Here is a 23,462-nt window from a genome sequence, read left to right as displayed (position 1 = left end):
GTTATATAATTTTTGTTATCTTATAAAACAAAAATAAATTTAAAAAGTGTAGCAGTTCATTGAGAAAAATCTAAATTCTTATGGCACACACTTTTTAAACAGCCCGACTTTTTATTGTGAATATAATATAGTCTCCTAGTAGAAAAAGTTAAACTTGCATGAAAGACAAATGAAAAAAACCTTAGAAACCATCCTTAAACGTACCAGCCAATATTAAACACAGTTATTGTATGAATTGTATTTCTGAGCATCTTTTTACATTTTCTTCTTTAGAAATTTTTGCTATGGAAAATTTCTGTCTTGCACAAAAAGAGGTCAGAGTAAGTATCTTCCCAAGTGTCTAAACCTCTCCAGCAATGATCAGTATTCTGCTTGAACAGTTTTTTTAAGCGGCAGATTCTATTTGAAGAGGTACCCCCTTGTTTTCTCAGCTAATGTCCCATTGTGAGTACTTTTATTCCCATGCCCTTAAAATTTCCTTTAAATATATGTAATCTGGTACCTCATTTCATGGTATGCTTGGCCTTTCATTTTAAAGAGAAGTTGTCATCCAGGTGTGATACTGGTAACGTTTCAACAATTCATCTGACAATGGCGTTAAGCAAATATGGGAGCCCTTTTCCTGAGACCTTTCTCGAAGCATTCTTGTTAAAGGAATAGGGAATAGGTTAAAATGGCCCTTGGCATAAGGGACTCTGTGTATGCCCCTTAGTTTAACCCCTTCTCTGACCAGTCTACCGACACTTGACTTAAGCAGTTGCAAGGATTGTTATCTCTTCCCACAAAAGTAGCTTCTTGCAGATAGCTTTATTGGAGGGCTAAAGAAATCCTCCACCTCTGTGTGCCTATGGGATTACAGAGTTCAGCTTTGGCTCTTAGAGGAGAAAATTCATGCTGAAGGCAGACCTTGGGATCACAGCTGCCCTGTCAGAGACGCCCAGGCTGAGAAGTTCAGCTCTCTGGCCTCCTAGCCTCCTAGGATGCCTGTTCCCTTGTCACCTGATGGGGTAGGGCAGAGCTGCACTGCACAGGAGAGCGCCTGATGTTGGGCTTTCTTTTCAGTGCTGCAATAATGGACTTTACGGAGGACTGCTGTGTCTATATCTGCCAGACACTGTTTCTATGTGCTGAGAAACCAAATTACTATCATCATCATCATCATCATTCATGAAGCCTTTTTGCCAATTGCTTCCATAAATTATGGTATCAAGCCTGTTCTATCACTCAAGCCCCCCAAAGGCAGTTTGGTTCTTCAGTTATTAAGTACTCACTTTGGTGTAGGCATTTCTCTAAGCTCTAAGTGCAGTTACAAGAATTCTAAGGCTAGGGAGCAGGACTTGTGGCAGAATTTGCAATTGTAAAGCTATGGGGCTGGGCTAGTGAATGCCTTCAGTTTGACATTGAAAATGGGAGGGACTTTGATGACCTTGTTAACAGGAAATGGTAAGGTGGCTGTAGCTGTGCTTTATGCAGGTCCAAAGATGAGAAGTAATGGTAACCCTTATGTTTCCTTGTGAACTGCACACTTAGGTTGCAGCTGTCCGTGCAGTCCAGTAAGGAGTTTCTGCAGCTAGCTGCACTGTCTCTGAGCAAGTTGATTTCAGGGGCTGCAAGCTGGCAGGGGCTTGCAACCCAACAAGACAAGCCTCTGAGGAATGAAAAGAAGTGGCCAAGAGGGACAAGGCAGAGCTAGGGAACGTGTCCATGGTGACTGGTTGGTGGTCTCTGGTGGCATCACACCAGCACCACTTGGTCCCTGCCATCTGAGATTGGAGGTGCTTTTGTACTTGGAACTACGGCTTCATTCATCACTGGAGAGACTGCTGCTTTCTTATTTTGCCAGGAAGCCTTCGTAAAGAATTATGTAATGGGTGAAGATTTTATTGGTCCTCTACTGCACCGATTGAATGGGATAGATTAGTGTTCCAAAGGACATGGTTATTACCTAACGCCATCCCTTACTGGAAACAGTAAAACAGATAATGAGCCTGTAAATAGTGTTCCTGGACGAAACCTCAGTGACAAACCTCAGTGACGCTGGGACTGCACCCGCGCTGAAGCGGTCCCCTTGGCAGCGTGAACGTTCCTGCGTGTTGGTTTATGAGTAATGGCATGTCCCTGGGCTGGCTCCTGAGGTCTTGTCTCCCAGCGCTGTCAGTGATTCACTGTGTCATTTCTGATGTTTGTGAAACATCAACTCTGTTTACTTGGTGCAGAAAGCAGAGGGAGGCGGACTGATTTATTTGTATGGTTACGTGATTTGGGGCAAAGAGCATAGAAAGTGGTCTTGGAAGACCTGGGGTTGAATCCTGACTCACCCCGTTCCTCTTGGGTGAACATCAGGAAGAAACCTTCCTCCCCCAGCCTCGGTTTTCTCATCTGCAAAGTAAAAGAAGTAATTCCATATGGATTTCCAAGTCTCTCTGTACAGCAGGAGATTTTTGCTTCCCCAATGAGGAGAAAAGCTATGTGAGTATTTTAAAAGGCCAGCAACAGTGACAATGGCAAGCAGCTGGGGAATTGGTCAGGCCACACAAACCCAAGCCTGTTTGTCAGGCAGCGTGATTTGATGCGAAAGGACTTTTGGTCCTTAAGTCTGGCAGCCTATCTTTGTCCCCTCACTTCTACTAATGACAGCAGCGTGCTTATTCGTCTTGCAGAGACTTTTCCAAAGTGGACAGATGGTAAATAGTGTGTGCTTTTTAGTTAGATGCCTTGTCCTGGCACTGAATTAAGCTAGGTCAGGGCCTGAAATACCTTCTATATTGAGTGTGATTTTAGGTAAAATACTGAGAAGAGTTGATAAGTAGAATTCCCTTCATATTGTACTGTCAACTCTAATAATGATAATAGTCATTAGTAAAAGCACATTAGAATAGCTAATATTCATTGGACACTTGGTATGTGCTAAACATTGCCTTTAGGTTTTTTATGCAATAACTAATTTGATCCTCACATCATATCTACTAGGTAATATTAATTTCCCCATTTTAAAAGTGAGGAAAACTAAAGTACAGAGCAGTTAACTAATTTTCATCTCTAAAATCACAATGCTGGAAAGTAGAAGAGTGAGGATTTGAACCCAGCCATAATGGTTGTAGAATTCATATTTTTAACTAGTTGCTATTTAGCCTCCTTTTAGATCTGACTGAAGAGAAATTTAAGAATCTCTATTGTCTCACTCAGAATCTTTAAATGGACGAAGTGAATGAAGAGAGGTAGTAATGTACCAAGCAATATTCTAAAATACAAATTTATTTTGAATGCATTTGAAAGTTTTAAAAACATGTCCTTGAAAAACAGGGTAAAGTTGCTCACTGTCCTTTTGAAGGACTATCCTTTATTCTGATAGTATGCCTTTCTTACATTTTCACGTTAATTTTTCTTCTTTTGTAAATAGGATAGATAACTTGAATTCCTTTTCTGGCAGAATAAGAGGGTGGGGCATCTGTGTTGATCCTCTACTTTATGGGAGAAATTAGAGCTGGGAAATCCATACCCTTGGACTTCAGCACTGGGGCAAGGGCTGGGGCGAAGCCCATGGGTGCACAGTTTAAGGGGGTGCCAAAAACTGAGTAATCAGAATAAATCCTTTTTAATGTGATCTTTCTAACAATCAAAATTAATGCCCAAAAACCCATGATGAACAAAATGTCAAAAATGTACATATAGAAAGGGCTAGTATTCCTGATATTTCCTTTTGCCCAGACTCCCAATATGGCCTGGCACAGCGCAGTACTGATCCCACTTGCTCTGCCCATGACCATCTCCAAAGTCCTTGCCAGCCCCTCTTTTCTGGGGGTCTTGATCATACCCCTACCATCATCCTGCTTTAGTGGGTTTACACCCCGAAAACCATGATGGGGTCACCAACTAGGCCTCTCCTGAGAGTGAAAGAGTGTGTTAAGAACTTTAAGGGTGTTAACTAACCAACTTGGACGTAAACTGAGGTGCCGTGACAGTGCGAACCCTCTGGCTGCTGCATACACCTTTAGCTACTCAAACCCAAGTTCAGCATCCCTTTGGGAGCATGATAATTCTGATGATAAACTCTGCCTTTATTTCCATCCACAGCCCTGTCAATCTCCTGCTTGACCCTGGCCAAAATCCTGGGTGTGATTTTTCAGGCTCCAGCTTAGACAATTACAAAGGCTTTGCCTAAAAGACCTCATGGGGGAAGCTCCCGCTGCAGTGAGACTTGGTAGAGGCCAGTGCACTGCAGTCTCCAAGAGAACCCGGGTGAAAGATGCAGGTGCCCTGGGCCAGCCCTGCTCCTCTGCAGGTGCCTTGTTTAGGCACCTCATTTGCAGGCCTTCAGGCGGGGGTGGGGTGGGGTGGGGGGCTTGACAAAGCTGACAGTTCTTTTCCACTGGGAGCCCTTTCCCCTCTCCCTCCTGCTGGGCCCCCAGGTCCATAAAGCTGCTGCAGCCTTCTTTTCAGGGCTCCTGGGCAGTCAGACCTTGGGCCTCATCTCAAGTGACCCTCACTGGGTGCTGTTCCGTGGGGAAAAATGCAACACTGAGAAGCTGGCTTATTTCTCCCCTCCCCTCCCCTCCCCTCTCCTCCCCTCCCCTCTCCTCCCCTCCCCTCCTGGTTCCTTCCCTCCTTCATTTATTTTTCTCCCTCCCTTTCCTCCTGTCTGCACTATTGCAGAGTGAATAAAGTCCTGATTGTTCCTTTCGTTTTGGCTGCTTGTCCTAGTGGACCACTTTGACCCTGGGCAGCCAGATGCACAGGCCTTCCGGAACCTTACTTTTGGGCACACTCACCTTCCAGCCCAGTTGTGACAGTTCCACCAAAGCTGGTCACCAAGGAGGTGGCTTTCCCTCTGAGCTCGCAGTTTCCACCCCACATGGATTGTCCTTAACTTTTTATTTTGAAGTCATCAAAGAGTCCCAGGAAGTTCCCAGAAGAGTTCCTTTGTCCGCTTCTCCTAGTTTCCCCCACTGGTAATCTCTTGCACAACTACAGTGTAATTTCGTAATCAGGAAACTGGCGTTGGTACGACCGACAGAACTTGCTGGCGTTTCCTGAGTTCTGTATGCGTGTGCGTGGGGCATGTGAGGTGTGTGGTCCTGTCACGTGTGCATTTGTGTCCCTCCTGCCACAGTCAAGGCGCAGAACTGCTCCATCCCCACAGACGTCTCCTCATGCAAACCCTGTGCGCTCACATCCTCCTGTCCCTTACTGTCCTCAGGCCCCCGCAATCGCCACACTCACCTCCGTCTACATAATTTTATCCTTTGAAGGATTTTGTACAAATGGAAACATGCTGCTTGCAACTTCCCGAGCCTGGCTTTACGCACTCGGCTTTTCGCACCCAAGTTGCTGCCTGCGGCGCGGTCCTCCTTTGTTGCTGAGGAGAAGTCTGTGATCTGGAGAAGTCTGTGATCTGGAACACCACGGTGTGTTTACCGCCCCTGCTGAGGGGCATCTGGGTTGATTTCTGTTCAGACTGCTATGTACAGGTTTTTGTGTAGAAGTAAGTTTTCTTTTCTCTGGAATAAGTGCCCAGGAATGCAACTGCTGGGTCAGGTGGTATATATATATTTAGATTTTTAAGAAACTGCCAAACTATTTTCACTGTGGCTGTACCATTTTACCTTCCCAACAGCAGTGTGGGAGTGATCCTGTTTCTCTGCATCCTCGCCAACATTTGGTATTGGCGCTATTTTTTTATTTTAGCTGTCCCAATAGGTGTGTAATTATATGTCACCACGGTTTTAATTTGCATTTCCCTAGTGGTTGATGATGTTGACCGTCTTGTCATGTGCTTATTTGTGATCCATAGATCATCTTTGGTGAAAGGTCTATTCATTTCTTTTGCCCATTTTTAATTGGATCGTGTGATCTTTTTTTAACTGTTCGTTTTAAGAGTTCTTTAAATATTCTCCATGCAAGTCCTTTGTCAGATGCCCGCGTTCATTTTTCCTGAGTACTGACTGTGGAAGCACTGACTCAGCTGTGAACAAATATCACTGCCCCTGCCTTTCCAGGGCTAATTCTGTAGTGGGGAGGGAGGCATTGGCAACTGTTTACACGGTTAGATTTTTACCTGTGGTTAGGGCCAGGAGGAACTGTGGGTCCCGGGAGAACAGAGAGCCAGAGGGAGTCAGGGAACCTGGGGGCTAAAGGAGCTGGAGCTGAGCGGGAGCAGGTGCACCCTGTGGGCGCAGACGGGCTTTCTGCAGCCCCTCGTGTGGCTGGGCACCTTGGCCCGCTCTTAGTAGGCACGGAGGGCTAGTCCCTGGCTAAGTCTCCCAGGGCTATGGTAACACAGCACCACCCCCTGGGTGCCTTAGAACAACAGAAATCCTGGAGACCAGCAGCCTGAAATCAAGGTGTCACAGGGCCCTGCCTCCTCTGAAGGCTCTAAGCAGGGCGCCTGCTGGCCTCCGCCGGCCCCTGGTGGCTGCCAGCCATCCTTGGCTTCCAGCTCATTGCCCCAAGGTGCCTCTGTCGTCAGACCCTCCACCCCGTGTGACTGTGTCTCTCCCCATGGCCTTCTTGGAAGGAGGTTAGTTGTTGGATTTAGGGAGCACCCTAACCCAGACTCACCTCCTCTTAACTTGATTCCATTGGCAAAACCTGTTAATGTCACATTCAGAGGTGCTGGGGGCTAGGACTTCAGCATGTCTTTACTTTTATTTTTTTATTCCTCATGCCCCCCCCTTGCAGCTTGCTTGTTGTCTGCTCTCTGTGTCTATTCACTGAGCACTCTTTTGTGGGTTTTTTTTTTATGTGTCTCCCCTTTTGTGGCATCACCTTGTCGAGTCGGCTCTCCACGGCGCTTGCGGGCCTGGTGGCACTCCGTGGCGTGTGGGCGAGCCTGCCTTCAAAAGGAGGCCCCGGGACGCGAACCCAGGGCCTCCCATATGGTAGACGGGAGCCCAACTGGTTGAGCCACAGCCGCTTGCCTCAGCATGTCTTTTTGAGAAGCACAAGTCAGCCACAACAGGTCCTGGTGGGGAACAATGAAGAAACCACGGAACTCTGTACTCCTTCATCTCTGAGATCCACCCCCTCCCCCTTACTCTTTGCCTGCCCCCACACCCCATCTTAGCAATCAGAAAATACATTTCAAATTCTTTGAAATGCTGAAGCTTGTTACGTTAAGACAAAAAAATTCACAAAAGCAGGATCGATCCAAAAGGAGTACTGTTCCTGTTTTAGGTGGTCCTTGCTGGAACTTGTGAACCACTGCCCCATTACAAGGGGCAGGTGATCATTTCATTTGGAACAGAATTGGATTCCTAAACGATATCGCTCATAAAATTTAATGTTTAAAATTAAGCAGTTCCACAAAACATCTACAACTTAATTCTGTTTTTTCAACAGAAGCATAGCAAACCTCCAGAGTATAAAATTTGAAAAAGCACTTTCGTGTACCCTATTGCTTAACTTTCATCCCTTCTTTTACAGATGGAATTACTCCAAATGTTTCCTTTCTTATCTGCTTTTTAATTTACATACAAAGACCAAAGTTGCTGATTTAATACTTCCCTTCCTAGCAATCATTAATAACTGGATCCCTTAGAAACCACTTCATCAACAAAATTTAAGAGAGTAAGTCAGTAACCAAAATATATAGCTTCAAGTTAAAGTGAAAATCCCAACTGGTTTCCTCACTGCCATAGGCAATAAATTGGGCTCATTTCTCCCAAGTGAAATTTTAGAAGCAAATGAAAGAGACCCATAAGGGGAAATATCTAAGGACATGTGGGTGTCCTTTTGATTTGCAAAAAAAAAAATGCTTCCTGAACTGAAATAAGACCACGTAATCTGACACCAGGACACAATGTATATCATGAAGACTATGACAGAGAGTTCTAGAAATAGGGTTACCATGTCCAGGGCTTGGGCCTTGGCCATGGCCTTTGACTTGCTGCTCACTGTTGCCTGGGTGCTCCCCGCCCTTTCCCCTCTCTCTGCCTTTGCTCAGGTTGCCTACCCCGCCATCCTGCCATCAAGAGAAATTCCATCAAGATGGCCAGTAGCTGCCTGGCGACAATGATGTGTTCTCTTCCCCGATGCCGGGGGTTTGAAAAGCTGCCCTGCTTTTCCCCCGTGTTCCGAAGCGCAGCGCGTTGTGGACATTCCTGTGTTTTCACTGCCTCTCTGTAGCGTTGGACTGAAAGGCCAGGAGTAACAAGGGTTTTGAAAAGTGCAAAATGCCACCCGAAAGACACACAATGATGCTGGCGCTCCTGAGGCGAAGTGCGCTTGATGAAGCCTAAGGACAGAAGGAACTCACTGTGAACTCTTCCGAGACCCCCTCCCAGGAAATCAACGAGACCCTCACTGTCCTTTGACAGCCTGTCTTTTGATTCCAGATGAGCTCCCCCCTCTCCAAAATAGGAACATTTGCTAAACACCACACGGTGTAGTTTAAAAAGGAGAACATGACCAGAACAAGACTCTTCATGCAGTGCTTCCTTGCACCCCATGTGGATTCTATTTGCAATGTGCATCAAATACTGCATAAGCATGTAATCCTTGAGTGTACCACACTAATGAAAGAAGTTGTTGATGTGGGAAAAGTGGGGGGGGGGGTGGGGAGTGGGGCATATGGGAACCTCCTAAATTTTTTAATGCGACATTGTGTGTGATATATGTATCTTTTAAAAATAAATGAAAAATATTTTTTAAAAAAAGAATGTAATCCTTTACCTTCGCTTTTCTCTTTTTCTCTGATCTTCTTACAATGATTGAATCTCTATTGAAGGATTTATCAACTGATTCTAAATTTAGACATATGGAAGTTTGGTTTGCCTTTATTTTCTTAATATTTAGCGTAGGTATGCAGTATTTTCGTGACCATTAAAAAAATTCCACTTTGATTCTTGAAACCTCTTGAGACCCACAGTTCTCTCCCCTCCTAGTAATTACTACATGACTGGTACATCTTGCAAACTAATGAGGGCACATTTTCAGCACAACCTTTCAGCAATCTGCTTTTCTTCAGAAATTCTGTGGGTGCTTTATTGGGAGTTCTTTAATGGCCATGTTGAATAATTTTCCAGGCTAAAATCATTGCAGGAAAAGTAAAAAAGGCTTAGAATATTGGAACCACAGTTGTCTGTCAATCTATGTGTGGGAGCAGGCTCAGAACTATTCTCTGAGAAAAATCTTGGTCCTGCCTGCAGGAATGCTTTGCAGAGGTGGATGGGCTTTTAGTCAGGCAGGTGTTCTTGGTAACCTTTTAAATATCTTCCTTTTCTCCCTAGCAGAGTGGTTCAGAAGGCAAGCTCTGGAGCCAGGCTGTGTGAATTAAAATTCTCCTGTCACTGCTTCCTAACTGTGCAACTTTGAGAAAGTTACTTAAGGTCTCTGTGCCTCAGCTTCCTGCTCTACCAAATGGGCATTATAATAACAGCACCAGCCTCATTGTGTTGTCAGGAAGATAAAATGAGTAAAGTGCTTCGAACATGATATATACTTAAGCATGCAGAAAATGTTAGCTCTTCTTCGTTCATTCTGCCCTTAATATTAATAAATATTAATTTATCTTAATTTTCATCAAGATAATACATGTATTTGTTTAAAACTTCAAATAGTTCTCTGAAGCTCTTTTACCCAACTTCTCTCCACTCTAGTTTCCCACTTAAGGCTGCCCCTTAAACTTTTTGTTTTTTCTTCTATTTACTCTCAGAAAACTTTATTCTAAATTACTGTTAGTTTTAAAAATGATCCATTAGCTTCCAAATGTGTAAAATAAGGATTTAGCTCTCTTATGCTCTTATGCTCTTCCTATCCCTGATCATCAATTTTGGCTAAATCAGTATCTAGACTTTGTATTGGTTTGGCTAGATAAAAATATTTTTCATGTCTGAGTTACTTTGTTTATTATAGGTATATTTTTTTTTTGTAAGACTCTTTTCCCCTTGAAGTTTACAATTGAATAATATTAACATTTGCTTTTTTAAAGAAAAATATATATGTTACTGAGCCTGCACTCTCTGATAGACATGAAAATTGCCCCTTTATACACTAGATCATCTACATATTTTTTCTTGAAGATGTCCCTCCTGGATCCCTCTGTTCTGGATTGATTACTCTCCAGGCCTGCTGGAATTTTCCTTCATCATCATCCTGGGAATTCCCTTTCCCTCTCCTCTGTATTGGACCCCCTATTTCCTAATCTTGTCTCCCTCTTCCTTGATTTTCTTCCATATTTTGTTGGAGCACATCCTTCAGTAGCTTCTTGAAAAATGATGGAAGATTGGTACAATTTTTGTGAAGTCGTATGTATAAAAATGCATTTCTGCTCCCCTTTTCTTGATTAAAACAATTTTCTAGGTATAGAATCCTAGGTGGTAAACCATTTTCCTTCTGAATTTGAAGGCATTTCTCCATTGTGTTCTAGCTGGATTTCAGTATTGCTATTAAGAAGTATGAAGCTTGTTCCTCTATTCCAAGGTGTTAAGAATATGGAGATACATGGTAAAAATACAACTAATGTCAAGTATCGACTATAGTTAACAGTAATATCGTGATTTTTTTTTACAACCATGGTAAAGAAGGTACTTTATCAATGCTAAGGGTCAATAATGATGAGATATAAAGGGGTATGGGATTTTTTCCATTTGGAGTAATGAAAACATTCTGAAATAGACTGAGCTGATGGCAACATAATTCTGTGATGAAATTGAGAGCCACTATGTGTATACTTTGGATGGATTGTACAAGGTATGATTCTGTATAACACCATAAATCCCATGGTGGTAGGTGACTTGGTTAACAGTACAATTATGAGAGTGTTCTCATGAACTATAACAAATATACAATACTAACACATGATGTTAATAATAGGATGGTTCTGGGGGAAAATACACCAACTATAAGCTATGGACGATAGATAGCAGTAATATTATGGTGATATTCTTTCATTATTTATAACAAATGTGTTACAACAATGTAAGGTGTTGGTGGTGGGCTGATATATGGGAATCCTGTATGGTATGCACAATTTTTTTGTTAATGTGCAACTTCTCAAATTAAAAAAAAAAAAAAGACTAAGCCCAATTGCCAAAAAGTGGAAACAACCCAAATGTTCATCAACTGATGAATGGATAAATAAGATGCAGTATATTATTTATTTGTTATTTGGACATAAGAAAATTGAAGTACTGATACATACAATAATATAGATGAACTTTGAAAACATGCGAAGTGAAGGAAGCCAGTCACAAATGGCCACAGGTTGCATGATTCCATTTATATGAAATGTCCAGGACAGGCAAATCCATAGAGACAGAAAATATATTAGTGGTTGCATTGGGCTGAGGTAAGGAGGGTTAGGGGGAAATTGTGGTGAAGGTTGCACAACACCATAAATATACTAAAAACCACTGAATTATATACTTTAAGTGGATTGGTTATATTTTATGTGAATTATATCCCAAAAGAGCTATTATTTTTTAAAAAGAAGTATGAAGCTATTCTAACTACCCATCTTTTATTTTGATCGGCTCTTGGTCTCTGGAAGCTTTCAGGATATTAAGTTGGTCTCTGCTGTTTTGGCGCTTTACAATAATATGACTTCATTTTGGGACTTGTTTTTTTTTTAGGGTCACTTGGTAGAATTTTTCAATCTAAAAATTCATGTTCTTTCAGATTTGAGAAGTTTTGAAAAAGTTTTTCTTCGATAATTTCTTCTCTTCAATTTTCTCTTTTCTCCCTTTTTGGACCTTCTCTTACTCAAATGTTGGACCCCCTGAATTAATCTTTTAATCGCCTTATATTTTATCTCATTTTACAAATTTTTATCTTTTAGGAAGATTTCTCCAAATTTTTGACACTTCTATTAATTTCTTTCCTCCTAACATAATATTTTAATTTTAAAGAGCTCTTTTATATTGTGTTTTTTGTTTGTTTGTTTGTTTCTTGTCATCTCTCAAAGTCTTGAAAGTTATTGATAGAATTTAAAAAAAACTTTTCTTCTGGCATTGGACCTGCCTGTTCCAAATTCCTGTCTCTTTTTCTTTGATTTGGTCTCTGTGTTCTATTTTAGGATCTTTCTTGTAATTTCTGATTATTTTTTTCTGTTTCTTCAGACTTAAAGGTACAAAAACGTTGTGCAGAAGCACCGAGTTACATGAGTAATATTTATCAAATGGTTATTTTCTCTTTAGGGCAACTAGATAAGGACTGGGTAGTTTCATTGAAGGACTCCAAATTGTCAATAATTACAGATCTTTTCTCTCATTTGGGTCATTTTCTTCAGAAAGCAGTTATCCAGTCTTTTGCCTGGAAACTATGAGCCTGGCTGCCATTTTAAAGGAAATGAATGGGGAATGGGTTGTACAGGATCTTACCATGGGATATGTAAATTTGAATTTAATTCCCCACTTTCAGTTGAAAAGCTGTGCTTGGTATCCCAGACTTATTGTCTGACTGTACAACGATCTAGGGTCTAACAGCTTCAATACAGATTTTCTACCAGTTCCTCTGGTTTCAACTCCACCTGAACCTTTGCTTTCTAAACTCTTGAGGGTTCCTGTGGCTCAGACGTACCTGCTTCCTGGCTTTCTCCCCTTCCTTCACATACATTCCTCATCTTCTGTTATGTTCAGACGTTTGATGTTTTTAGTCTGCTAAGTCAGTGACCATTAATCCATCTGCTTTTCTGCTTATAAAATTTCATAGATGTCTCTTGATAGTCATGAGTTTCATGGTAAAATATTGGTTTACTCTGGCAAGCCTTACCAGAAAACTCCCCTTAATTTTCATAAGAGGATTTCAACTCTGCACTTTGTCTGGTTGGTTGTCAAAGTAGTTAACTAGAGTTGATAGGGAAGCAGTAGAACGTGGTGGAGTGGAAGGCATATTCCAGAGGGTGTACAAGGTGATCCATTGGAGGTCAGAAGTAGATAGTAGAGTTTCCATTTATATGTTTAAATAAAATGAATTTAAGCTTTATGAATATTGTTGTTGTTTTTTTAATTAATTAATTTATTTATTCCCCCCCACCCCGCCCCAGTTGTCTGTTCTCTGTGTCTATTTGCTGCGTCTTCTTTGTCCGCTTCTGTTGTTGTCAGCGACATGGGAATCTGTGTTTCTTTTTTTTGTTGTTGCATCATCTTGTTGTGCCAGCTCTCCTTGTGGTGTGGGCAGCACCATTCTTAGGCAGGCTGCACTTTCTTTCGCGCTGGGCAGCTCTCCTTATGGGGCACACTCCTTGCACGTGGGGCTCCCCTAAGCATCAGCACTGCGCATCAGCACTGTGCACGGGCCAGCTCCGCACGGGTCAAGAAGGCCCGGGGTTTGAACCACGGACCTCCCATGTGGTAGATGGATGCCCTAACCACTGGGCCAAGTCTGCTTCCCCTGAATATTGTTAATATTATCAACATAATGTTTGAACTGGTATAATACATTTGTCAAAATGGTCATTGTGGTAGTTTGAAGGTCTGTGTACCCTAGAAAACATGTTCTTAAAGTTTACATCTTGTGGGTATGAACACAATGGAAGTAGGACCTTTTGATGAGGGTGCTTCAGTTAAGGTGTGACCCACCTCCTTCAGGATGGGTCTTAATCCTATTCCTGGATCCTTTATAAACGGAATGAATATAAAGAGACCAAGAGAAAACCACAGAAGCAAGAAACTGGAAGCAACAAAACCTGGATGGGAAGGAAGAGACCAGCAGATGTTGCCATGTACCTCGCCATGTGGCAGAGGAGCCAAGGATCAGTGGCAGCTGGTCTTTGGCAGAAAGCTTTGCCTTGATGGTGCCTGGATTTGGACATTTTCTTGGCCTCAAACTCTAAGCTAATACATACCCACTATTCAAGCCAACTCATTTCATAGTATCTGCTCTGAGCAGCCTAGGAAACTAAAACAGTTATGGATTATACATGGTACTCAATGGCTTTCCTGGTACCAGAGGATTGAGGGAGTTCCCTCACCTGGCAAGGTGGACAATGGAGCCCTCATTCCTTCTCTTTTGGCAAATTGAAATGTATTGCCTTTCAGTGGTGCTACAAGTTTTCTTTATTTGGCTAATTTTATTTTAAAAAGACTCACATAGTAGAATAAGTACTGTATTTTATAATGAGATAGAGAATTAGCATGAAAATCTTTTGTCCCATATTGAGATTATCTGGTTATCTTATAACAAAATACTTTAAAATGCTTTTATTATTTATGATGTTATACATTTACTCTTTTCTTTTACAAAAATACAAGCTAAATTTTTACTTTCTCTGTTATGACAGGGGCTGTCAGAGTATGCTACTAGGCAAATATTAAAAACAAACAATCATTCTCATTAAGGAAGAGGTGATGTTTTAATAAGGAGTGAGGAAATAATACACTTTCAGAAGGAACTGATAGTCTATAGAGAGTATTTAGAATGAATGGTTTTGAAGTGTTTCTATTCATATGAAATTTTTGCTGCAAACATTTTGTCACATATTAAAACTTATACCTACACACTTTTAAAAATGTGGAAATAAATTGTCTAACCAGTTTAAAGAAATTCTAAATTAAGAGTTTCAGTAGGTTTTGAACCCATTTGTGAAAATATAAAAATATCTTATTTCTGAATAGTTTGCAACTGAGTTCAAGAAAAATGGAAATATACCAGCTGAATTTTTTTTTTTTTTTTTTTAAAGATTTATTTATTTATTTAATTTCCCCCCCTCCCCTGGTTGTCTGTTCTTGGTGTTTGTTTGCTGCGTCTTGTTTCTTTGTCCGCTTCTGTTGTCGTCAGCGGCACGGGAAGTGTGGGCGGCGCCATTCCTGGGCAGGCTGCTCTTTCTTTTCACGCTGGGCGGCTTTCCTCACGGGCGCACTCCTTGCGCGTGGGGCTCCCCCACGCGGGGGACACCTTTGCGTGGCACGGCACTCCTTGCGCGCATCAGCACTGCGCATGGCCAGCTCCACACGGGTCAAGGAGGCCCGGGGTTTGAACCGCGGACCTCCCATATGGTAGACGGACGCCCTAACCACTGGGCCAAAGTCCGTTTCCCCCAGCTGAATTTTAACAAAAAGTTTTTGCCTAATTGGTAGATGGGGTTTAAAAATGTATAAAAGTCTATAGGCTAAAATGTAAACCATAATGTAAAACATAAGAGAACTAAAAATTATATAGTCTAAAATATAAACCATAATGTAAACCCAAATGGGACCATGTTTGAAAGCTACTGTTTCAATATCTGTACATCAGCTGCAGCAAATATAGTATGAACATGTAAAAAGGTGGTTGTTTGGGAAGGGAAAAAGGGTTTGATGTTGGATATGTGGGAGTACCATATATTGTATATGTGCATTATTGTGATCTAAAACTTATGTGAAGGCAAACTTAATAATTAGGAAAAAAAAATTAAAAAAGAAAGGATGTAGCCACTGAGGAAGAAATAGCAGTGATGAAAGGCAAAATGTCAAAAAATGATTATCATTATTTAATAAGTACAAAGATATTCATCTTGTATTTTTACCTACATATCTTTGTGCAGTATATTTTAGTCATGAGTATCTCAAGTGTCAAAGTAAACTAAATTTATAACCAGATCTTTGGATCACTGTGCCATAAAGTAGTAAATCAAGATTTAAAAAAAAGTAATGATACATTTTCTATAATGTTAGTGACAGCAATAAGATTATGCTAGTAAAAAGGAAAATATAAATTCTAAATATTGTTTGATATTTAGCATTCTCATTCTTTAAAATGTTTATGTTTTTTATAATGGACATATAGTATTCTTCATTAATATATATAACTCATAAACAAGTGAAAACATTGGGAGTACATGCTCAAATTTTAATTTTACCATTCGGGGTGTTTGAACTAAATAAAAAATGAAGACTATACGGTTAAAGCAAAAGATTTGAGTAGACTGACCTAGATTCAAATTTCAGCTCTGTTACTTATTAAAAATGTGAATATGGAAAAATTATTTAGCATTCAATTTTTTATTTCCTAGACTGTAAAATAAACGCCTTACAGATTGCTTGTGATTACTAAGCAATATATAAATAATAAAAGTAAACTGTTTAACTAAATGCCTTGAAAATAGTAATTGCTCAGTAAATAACAACTAATAATAATTATGAAAATGATGATGATAATGATGATACTGATGATGACCACGGTGTGGCATGTCTTCTGCTCTGGTGTGGTGAAATAGAACATCTGTATTACAGGTCCTTTCCAAAAATATTATCTTGAATTCTCCAGTGCCTTAATTTTATCAGATGCTGGATTGGGTTAAATAATGTCCCTGGTGGGTCTTGTAAAGTGAGATGGCGAATATATGGAGTTCCACACTTCACACCTGCACTGCTGGCAACTGTTTTCTACATTCTTGGGAACCAAACCATTCCTTCTGGTCCATCAGAGTGAGCATAAGAAGTTGGAACCTGGTTTGCCAATCCTGCCAATTCTTACCCAAAGTGATTTCAGCTCCCTCTCTTCCTTTCTGGATTACTGTTTCCCATTGGAAGGCTTGTTCTTTGGCACATCATTCAGCCCCTTATAGTAGAGCTTTCATAGAATATCTTTAAGGAGTTGTACTGATTTGTTTTTACTTACAGAGTCTATGAATCTCTTAACAAATGATGCTTTCTTCTTTAGCTACCAGGGAGCTCAGCAACTCATTTGGAATCCATGTTTCACAACTCTAAAGGAATCTTATGGCATGTATTTAGAGGTCCTAATCTTGCTTCCAGTTATTTTTTCAAAAATATTTTCCTTTGTTTTCATTTTCTTATCTATTTAATTTTGTATTACTGTAGTACATATTTTTATCAAATACCTCAAATTCTGTTTTTTTTGGAGGCAGGTTGAAAAAAATAAGAATGAAAACCTGATCATTTTCTCTCCATGAAGAAAAATAACTTCTCTTCCCTTTGCATATTTAATAGCTCATTGCCAAAGCTTTAAATGTGCAGTTAAGAATTGGGAATACTCTGGAGTGTAAGCATAGGGATTTATGAAGTCAGTTGGAACACAGAAGGAGACAACTGACTCACACAGTGTGCATCCTTCCCAAAACAGGACACATCTTGCTCTTTTGACACGTGCATGAGAGGACTGAGCTAGCAGACAACATCAAAAGGGACTCTCCTAAATTCATGTCCCTCAAGATTCTTTTTCATCATGAGAAGTAAATACAGTAACTAAATAGCATTTTGTTTTGGTTTATTAAGTCACCTTTAAATTTTCATTTATGCAAATATCCCTACAGGGCTTCATGCAGGTTGATACCATGGAAGGGGCAGGGTTAAAAGGCAGATTAAGGGCATCTGGAGTGGATGTGGGGACAAGGGGCAGAAGGCAGTCCCTTCTGGATGATGCATGTGGCACAATCCTGGTCTGCATTTCCACAAAACGGTTCCCTTGGATGACTTCTATACCTTCTCCTCTCTTTTGCAAGAGAGCTGCACCTTGCATGTGCCACTCTGACACCATCTTGGATTGCGTCTCCAGGGAGAGAAGCCAGAAAGGAAAAGTGAGAGGGTGGCTCATCAGGCACCACCAGGGAAGCTCCTGGCAGTCATATCCCACAAATCTATCTGTACTTTCTTTGACTAATGCTCTTTGTCATTTGGACACACTTGACATGGATGTGCCTTATCTAATGCTTAATTTGTTATTCACATTGGGAGTCCTTAGCTCATCAAAGCCTGCAACTAACTTCAATATTGAAAGGGAAAAAATCCAAAGGGAGCAATTGGTCTTACCACCAAACTCACTGAACATGTTTATGAAACTCTCAAAGAAAATACAGCTTGATCACGTTTTCTGAACTGGTGACAGAGGACAGACTTAGGCCTCGGAAGAGGAATAAATATTTTGAGCTTGAAGCTCTTCCTTCTTCAACCTTGTGAGAAACTTGCTTTGAAGTCCCAACCTATCAACTAAAAATCACAGGGTTGTTTATAATAAATTGCTCAAAACTCACTCTGACCTCATATTTTTTTTAATGTAATATCTTTTAAAAAAATGAATAGAGTAGAATTTGAAAAAAAAAAAAAGAAATTTGAAATAGCAAAAAAAAAAAATCTGAAAGAAGTCGTATAGAGACTTCTCCTATGCAAGTAGCTGTTCTTCTTAATCATAGAATCATAGAAGTTTGGCACTAAAAGGGCCCTTTGAGACGTCCTCTACTCCGCTACCCTCATTTTACCAATAAGGAACTGTAGACCCAGGCCAGAGAATGACTTGTCTGAGGTCACACAGCTCCGTAAGGGCAGTTGAGACTGGAGCCAGCCTTTTAAAGTCTAGTTTAGTGTTTATTCTCAGCAACACCCAGCCTCCTGAAAAGCTCTGCCTCAGGGTCCCCCACCCTCGATGACCATGGAGTTCATCAGCACCGGTTATTCTGCATCTCTTTTCAGTTGAGCCTAATACCTAGGGAGCGATTAGTGGTTTGTGCTCAAAGCCATGGTCCCTAATTGCACTTCTCAGGAAGTACAGATGATTCAGCTGCCCTACCTGCTGAATGCTAAAATGAATCAGAGTGAAGTATTTTGAACCCTTTCATTGTGTGAGAAGACTGTCAGTTGCCTGGTTACCACAGTGAAAAATATAAACCTAATTGTGCTTCTGTGTGGCCAATAATCATGATTGATACTTTCACAAGTGCTCACTATGGAGTAGACATAGTGCTAAATACATGGTCTTTGAAATTTTGCAAGAACATTTTGAGGTATGTACTTTTTTTTTTTAAGATTCATTTTTCATTTGTTTTTTTCTCCCCTTACCCCTCCCCCCCCAGTTGGTTGCTCTTCGTGTCCATTCGCTGTGTGTTCTTCTGTGACTGCTTCTATCCTTATCAGCAGCACCGGGAATCTGTGTTTCTTTTTGTTGCGTCATCTTGCTGTGTCAGCTCTCCATGTGTGGAGCGCCATTCTTGGGCAGGCTGCACTTTCTTTCATGCTGGGCAGCTCTCCTTATGGGGTGTACTATTTGCATGTGGGGCTCCCCCACATGGGGGACACCCCTGCGTGGCGTGGCACTCCTTGCACGCATCAGCACTGCACATGGGCCAGCTCCACACGGGTCAAGGAGGCCCGGGGTTTGAACAGCGGTCCTCCCATGTGGTAGACAGACGCCCTAACCACTGGGCCAAGTCCACCTCCCGAGGTTTGTACTCTTACTCTCCACCCTTTACAGAAGACAAAACCAAGGATGAGAGAGATCAACCAAGGTGATAGACCTCATAGGAGGTAGGACAGGAGTTTACACTAAGGTTGATATAGTTCTGAACAAGCTCTTAACACCATTCAGCCTCTCTATAACTAGAGTAGCATGTGCTAAATCAACTAATCCTATGTAGCCCTTTTTCTGCAACTGCTGGACATTGGTTAAGTTGGGATGCAGAACAGAAACAACCTGCCTATTCCTTCATGACTTTCTTTTGAAGAGCCTGCACGGTGAAGGGGAATTCAAGAGGTGTCTTTGATTTCTTTCTCCTCATTTCACAATGCAGTCAAGTGTTAGGTCTGGAGAGGCTTCATGGTAGGAAGTCGAGCATACTCTATGAAGATTACATAGCTGGGGTGTAGCCCGGCTCTGCCAAAACCCCCCCCAATCACTTTTGAAAAGTCAGTTCACAGGAAGAGGGTGTGGCTCAGGCGATTAAGCTTCTGCCTACCTGACAGGAGGTTCTGGGTTAGGTTCCTGGTGCTTCCTGGAAAAGATGAGCAAGACAGTGTGCTGGTGTGATGGCAAGGCGCAGCAAGCTGACGCAACAAAATGACCCAGCAAAGATACACACAGAGGAAACACAATGAGAGACACAAAAAAGCAGGGAGCAGAGGTGGCCCAAGTGACTGAGCACCTCTCTCCCACATGGAAGGTCCCAGGTTCCGTTCCTGGTGCTTCCTAAAGAGAAGGTGAGCAGACACAGAGAGCGCTTAGCGAACAGACATGGAGAGTAGACAGCGCACACAACAAGGGGGGTTGATGGAATAAATATATAAAAATCTTTAAACAAAAAAAAGGCAATTCTCTGAGCCTCAATTTCCTCATCTCTCAAATAGAAGATTTTCGAATAGGTGGTTTCTAAGGTTTCTTCTAGCTCTAAAAATGGACAATATAAAGACATGTTGTAACCTAATGGGTGAGAATGCAGGCTCTGAAGCCAGAGTGCCTGGGGGTGAGTCCAGGCACCGACATCTCCTAGTTGCATGCTTTTGTGTGAAAGTTTTAATTTCCATAAACCCTGGATTTCACATTCATAAATATGACCTATCCTATAGAGTTGTCAGACAAAACAAACTATTGTGTGAGCTGCATAGCACAATACCAGCCACATAGTAAATGTCCAATAAGTATGAACCATTATCATTATCAATGGGAAATATGGGATTAAAACAATAGTCTAGAACCCAATAAGGAGAATATATCTAAAACATATCCCTGACCAAATTCTGGTATTTGCAACCAGTGTTTGTTTGTTTGATTTTTTTTTTTTAATTTTGAATACTTTCAAACTGAAAGGACAGTTACAAAAATAATACAAATCCCATACAGAGAACTCCACTACACCCCTGCCCACAAATTTTAACATTTTTTCTGCATTTGCCATATCATTCTAGCAATCTATGCATCATTCCATCAATCATCTATCTCTGAATCTATCCATCTTTCTGTTTATCATTCAGGTTTTCTGAACACTTGAGTATAGGTTGCATAAACCATACTCTTTGAACATTCAATAATGCCATGTACATTTTCTAAAAACAAGAATATTTGCTTATGTTTCCACCTTAACTGCAGTTATCAAGTTCAAGAAATTTAGCATTGTTATAAAATTTATAGCCTAAATTCCATTATTTTCATATGCCCCAGTAATGTCCCTTTGATCCTCTCTTCTCTGTTGTTAAATTCTACTAAATCCAGGATCGTATGTTGATGTATTGCCTTTCTCATGATCTCTCTCTTTTTTTGCCTTTTTTTAAACTTTATTGTAGTTTTGCACCAAAGGAAAATAATTTTCATATCCATTGAGAACAAAAACTTAAGGCAGAACTAGTAGATGTGTCCTTCACCAAAGTAAAGCTGTGCTAAAGGTTCCAAATATTTCAATTTTTAAATAAATGTTTTCATTTTCCAATGTCTGCTTTCATGTCTTCCGAGTATCATAGGAAGACTCGTCTATCTTGAATTACAATTTTGTTTAGAGTCCCAGCTCACCGTGTTTGGTAACTTGCGGTACCATATCCAGTTGGGTTAGGAGGAGGTATTACAGGGGGAGGAGCTTGTCCTTAGGGAGGCTGAGCCCCAAATCCACCCATCCAAGCTGCTGAAGGTGATTGATCAACTTTAAATTCTTGCTAATTCCATGATTGCCTGTACACTCCATAAGGCGGTACTTGCCACCTATTTGCCATATACTGTCCTTTTTGTTGTGGGTTTCCATAAACTTGGCTCCATTGGCCCCACTGGCTATAGTCAACTTGTTGGAAGTTTTTAGTCATATCAGGATATTCTTAACCCCAGTAGCATTTTACAACATGTCCTTCAATCGTAATACCATTTATGGAAATAATGGCACCTATTTTCATAGGTGGAAAACCTGACAAATGAATAGCCCTTCTCTGGAAAAAACTCTTATTTCCTTAATTTGTCCAAATGGTGAAAATGTCTGTCTCATAAGCTGATCTGTTAACCCAGAATCAATTCCTGCACAGTACACAGTATAATATTTTGGACTTGACTGGTTCACTACATCTTCAAATCTCAGCTGCTTAGTGTTGTTTGTTTGTGTACTTTTAGGTGCAGGTAGTTTAATGTGTGGCCCAATTGGTTCATATCAGACGACCACCCAGCTACTGACCTTCCATATGCACAATTACATTTTCTGCATCCAGTTTGTTATAAAAAGATATAAACCCATAGCCTTTGGATTTTCTACTTGCCATGTCTTTGACTACCTGGGCATCTGATATTTTACCAAAGGGGACAAATGCTGATTTGTTATCTTCTGTTGTAATTTCTAGACTCAAATTCCCAACAAACACATGGAAGTGATTGGAAGTAATTTTTTTCTGGCTACTTAGTGTTGCCAAGTTTACTCTGACCTCCTTTCCCCCAATTTTTCTCCCATTCATAGCAGCTAATGAAGGCAGCTCCATCTCTGTGTTCATAAAATTCCACAAAGCAATATGGGTCATTTCTTGTGTGCTGCAAAACAGAAACTCCAACAGAAGAGTTGACCCTTCTGCTATTGGGTTGCTCCGTTATCATTTTTACAGCTTTTACGGGGTCCAATTTGACTGAATAACTGAAGTATAGAGACTTCTGCCACATCTCTGGAGAGGTTACCTAGGTATCTAGGCAATTAACACCATATTGCCTTCTGAAAATAGACCCATATGTCTTAGCTTGTGTGTGCAAAGTCTGGGGCAGTCAGTCGTCTTCCATCATGGTGGGTGCAACAGAATGACCCCGGGATAAGGAGGAGGGGAGAAAGCAGAGGGGACTCCAGCACTGGCTGGGGACAGAGGAAAAGGCACCAAACCCTGCTCTCGGGCTTTCTCCCCCCAGCCCTCTATGGACACTGTACTTCTAACGGGGTGAAGGAGGAGGAGCTAATTGTCATTTTCTTTTTAGTTGCTCTTTTTTTTCCTAATTGTGGGAACATATACGCAACATAAACTTTCCCATCTCAACCATTCCCAAACATATCATTCTGTGGGATTTATAACATTCACTGTGTTGTAGTACCTTGACCACCTTCCATGACAAAAACTTTCCCATCTCCAAAATAGAAAGTCTATACCCATTCAGCATTAACTCCCCATTTCCCTTGCTCCCCAACCCTGACAACCTGTACTCTAATTTCTGCCTCTATGAGCTTGCATATTCTCTGATAATTACTTTATAGTTACCACGGGGCTTAAATTTAACATCCTAAATCTGTAAGTCTCATTTGCTTTGATCCCAACTTAATTTCAATAGTATACCGTGTTCTCTACTCCCTTTATGCAGTTCTTATCACAAATGATAAGTTTATATTATGCATCAAAGACTACTGATTTATCATTACATTCCATGCATTTGCTTTTTGATCCTGTAGGAAGTAAAGAGTGGAGTTACAAACCAAATATACAATAGTACTGGCATATGAATTTACCATAGTCATTACCCTTACTGGAGATCTGTATTTCTTCACACAGCTTCTATCTATTGTCTCTTGCCTTTCCTTTCAACCTACAGAACTCTCTTTAGCATCTCTTCTAGAGCCGGCCTTGCAGTGGCGAACTCACTCAGCTTTTGTTTATCTGGGAATGTCTTAATCGCTCCCTCATTTTTGAAGGACATTTTTGCCAAATACAGAATTTTTGGTTGGCAGTTTTTTGCTCTCAGCACTTAAATATCTCATCCCACTTCCTTCTTGCCTCCATTGTTTCTGATGAGAAATAAACATCTAATCTTATTGAGACTCCCTTATGTGTGACATGTTCCTTCTCTCTTGAGGCTTTCAAAACTCTCTTTTTATCTTTGGC

At 41.0% G+C, this 23,462-nt stretch overlaps 1 protein-coding gene and 1 pseudogene across 1 annotated transcript in view; one reads left to right on the top strand and one right to left on the bottom strand.

The window, feature by feature from the left end:
* Nucleotides 1–23,462, top strand: part of SLC35F3 (solute carrier family 35 member F3) — a 423,487-nt gene that overhangs the window by 60,052 nt on the left and 339,973 nt on the right. The gene's annotated exons all lie outside the window — the stretch shown is intronic.
* Nucleotides 21,144–22,380, bottom strand: LOC101431756 (nucleolysin TIAR-like; annotated as a pseudogene).

This window comes from Dasypus novemcinctus, chromosome 13, assembly GCF_030445035.2.
Source record: "Dasypus novemcinctus isolate mDasNov1 chromosome 13, mDasNov1.1.hap2, whole genome shotgun sequence".
Taxonomy (NCBI): Eukaryota; Metazoa; Chordata; class Mammalia; order Cingulata; family Dasypodidae; genus Dasypus; species Dasypus novemcinctus.
Note: the sequence above shows the minus strand (reverse complement) of the source record. Positions and strands in the feature narration are given on the sequence as shown.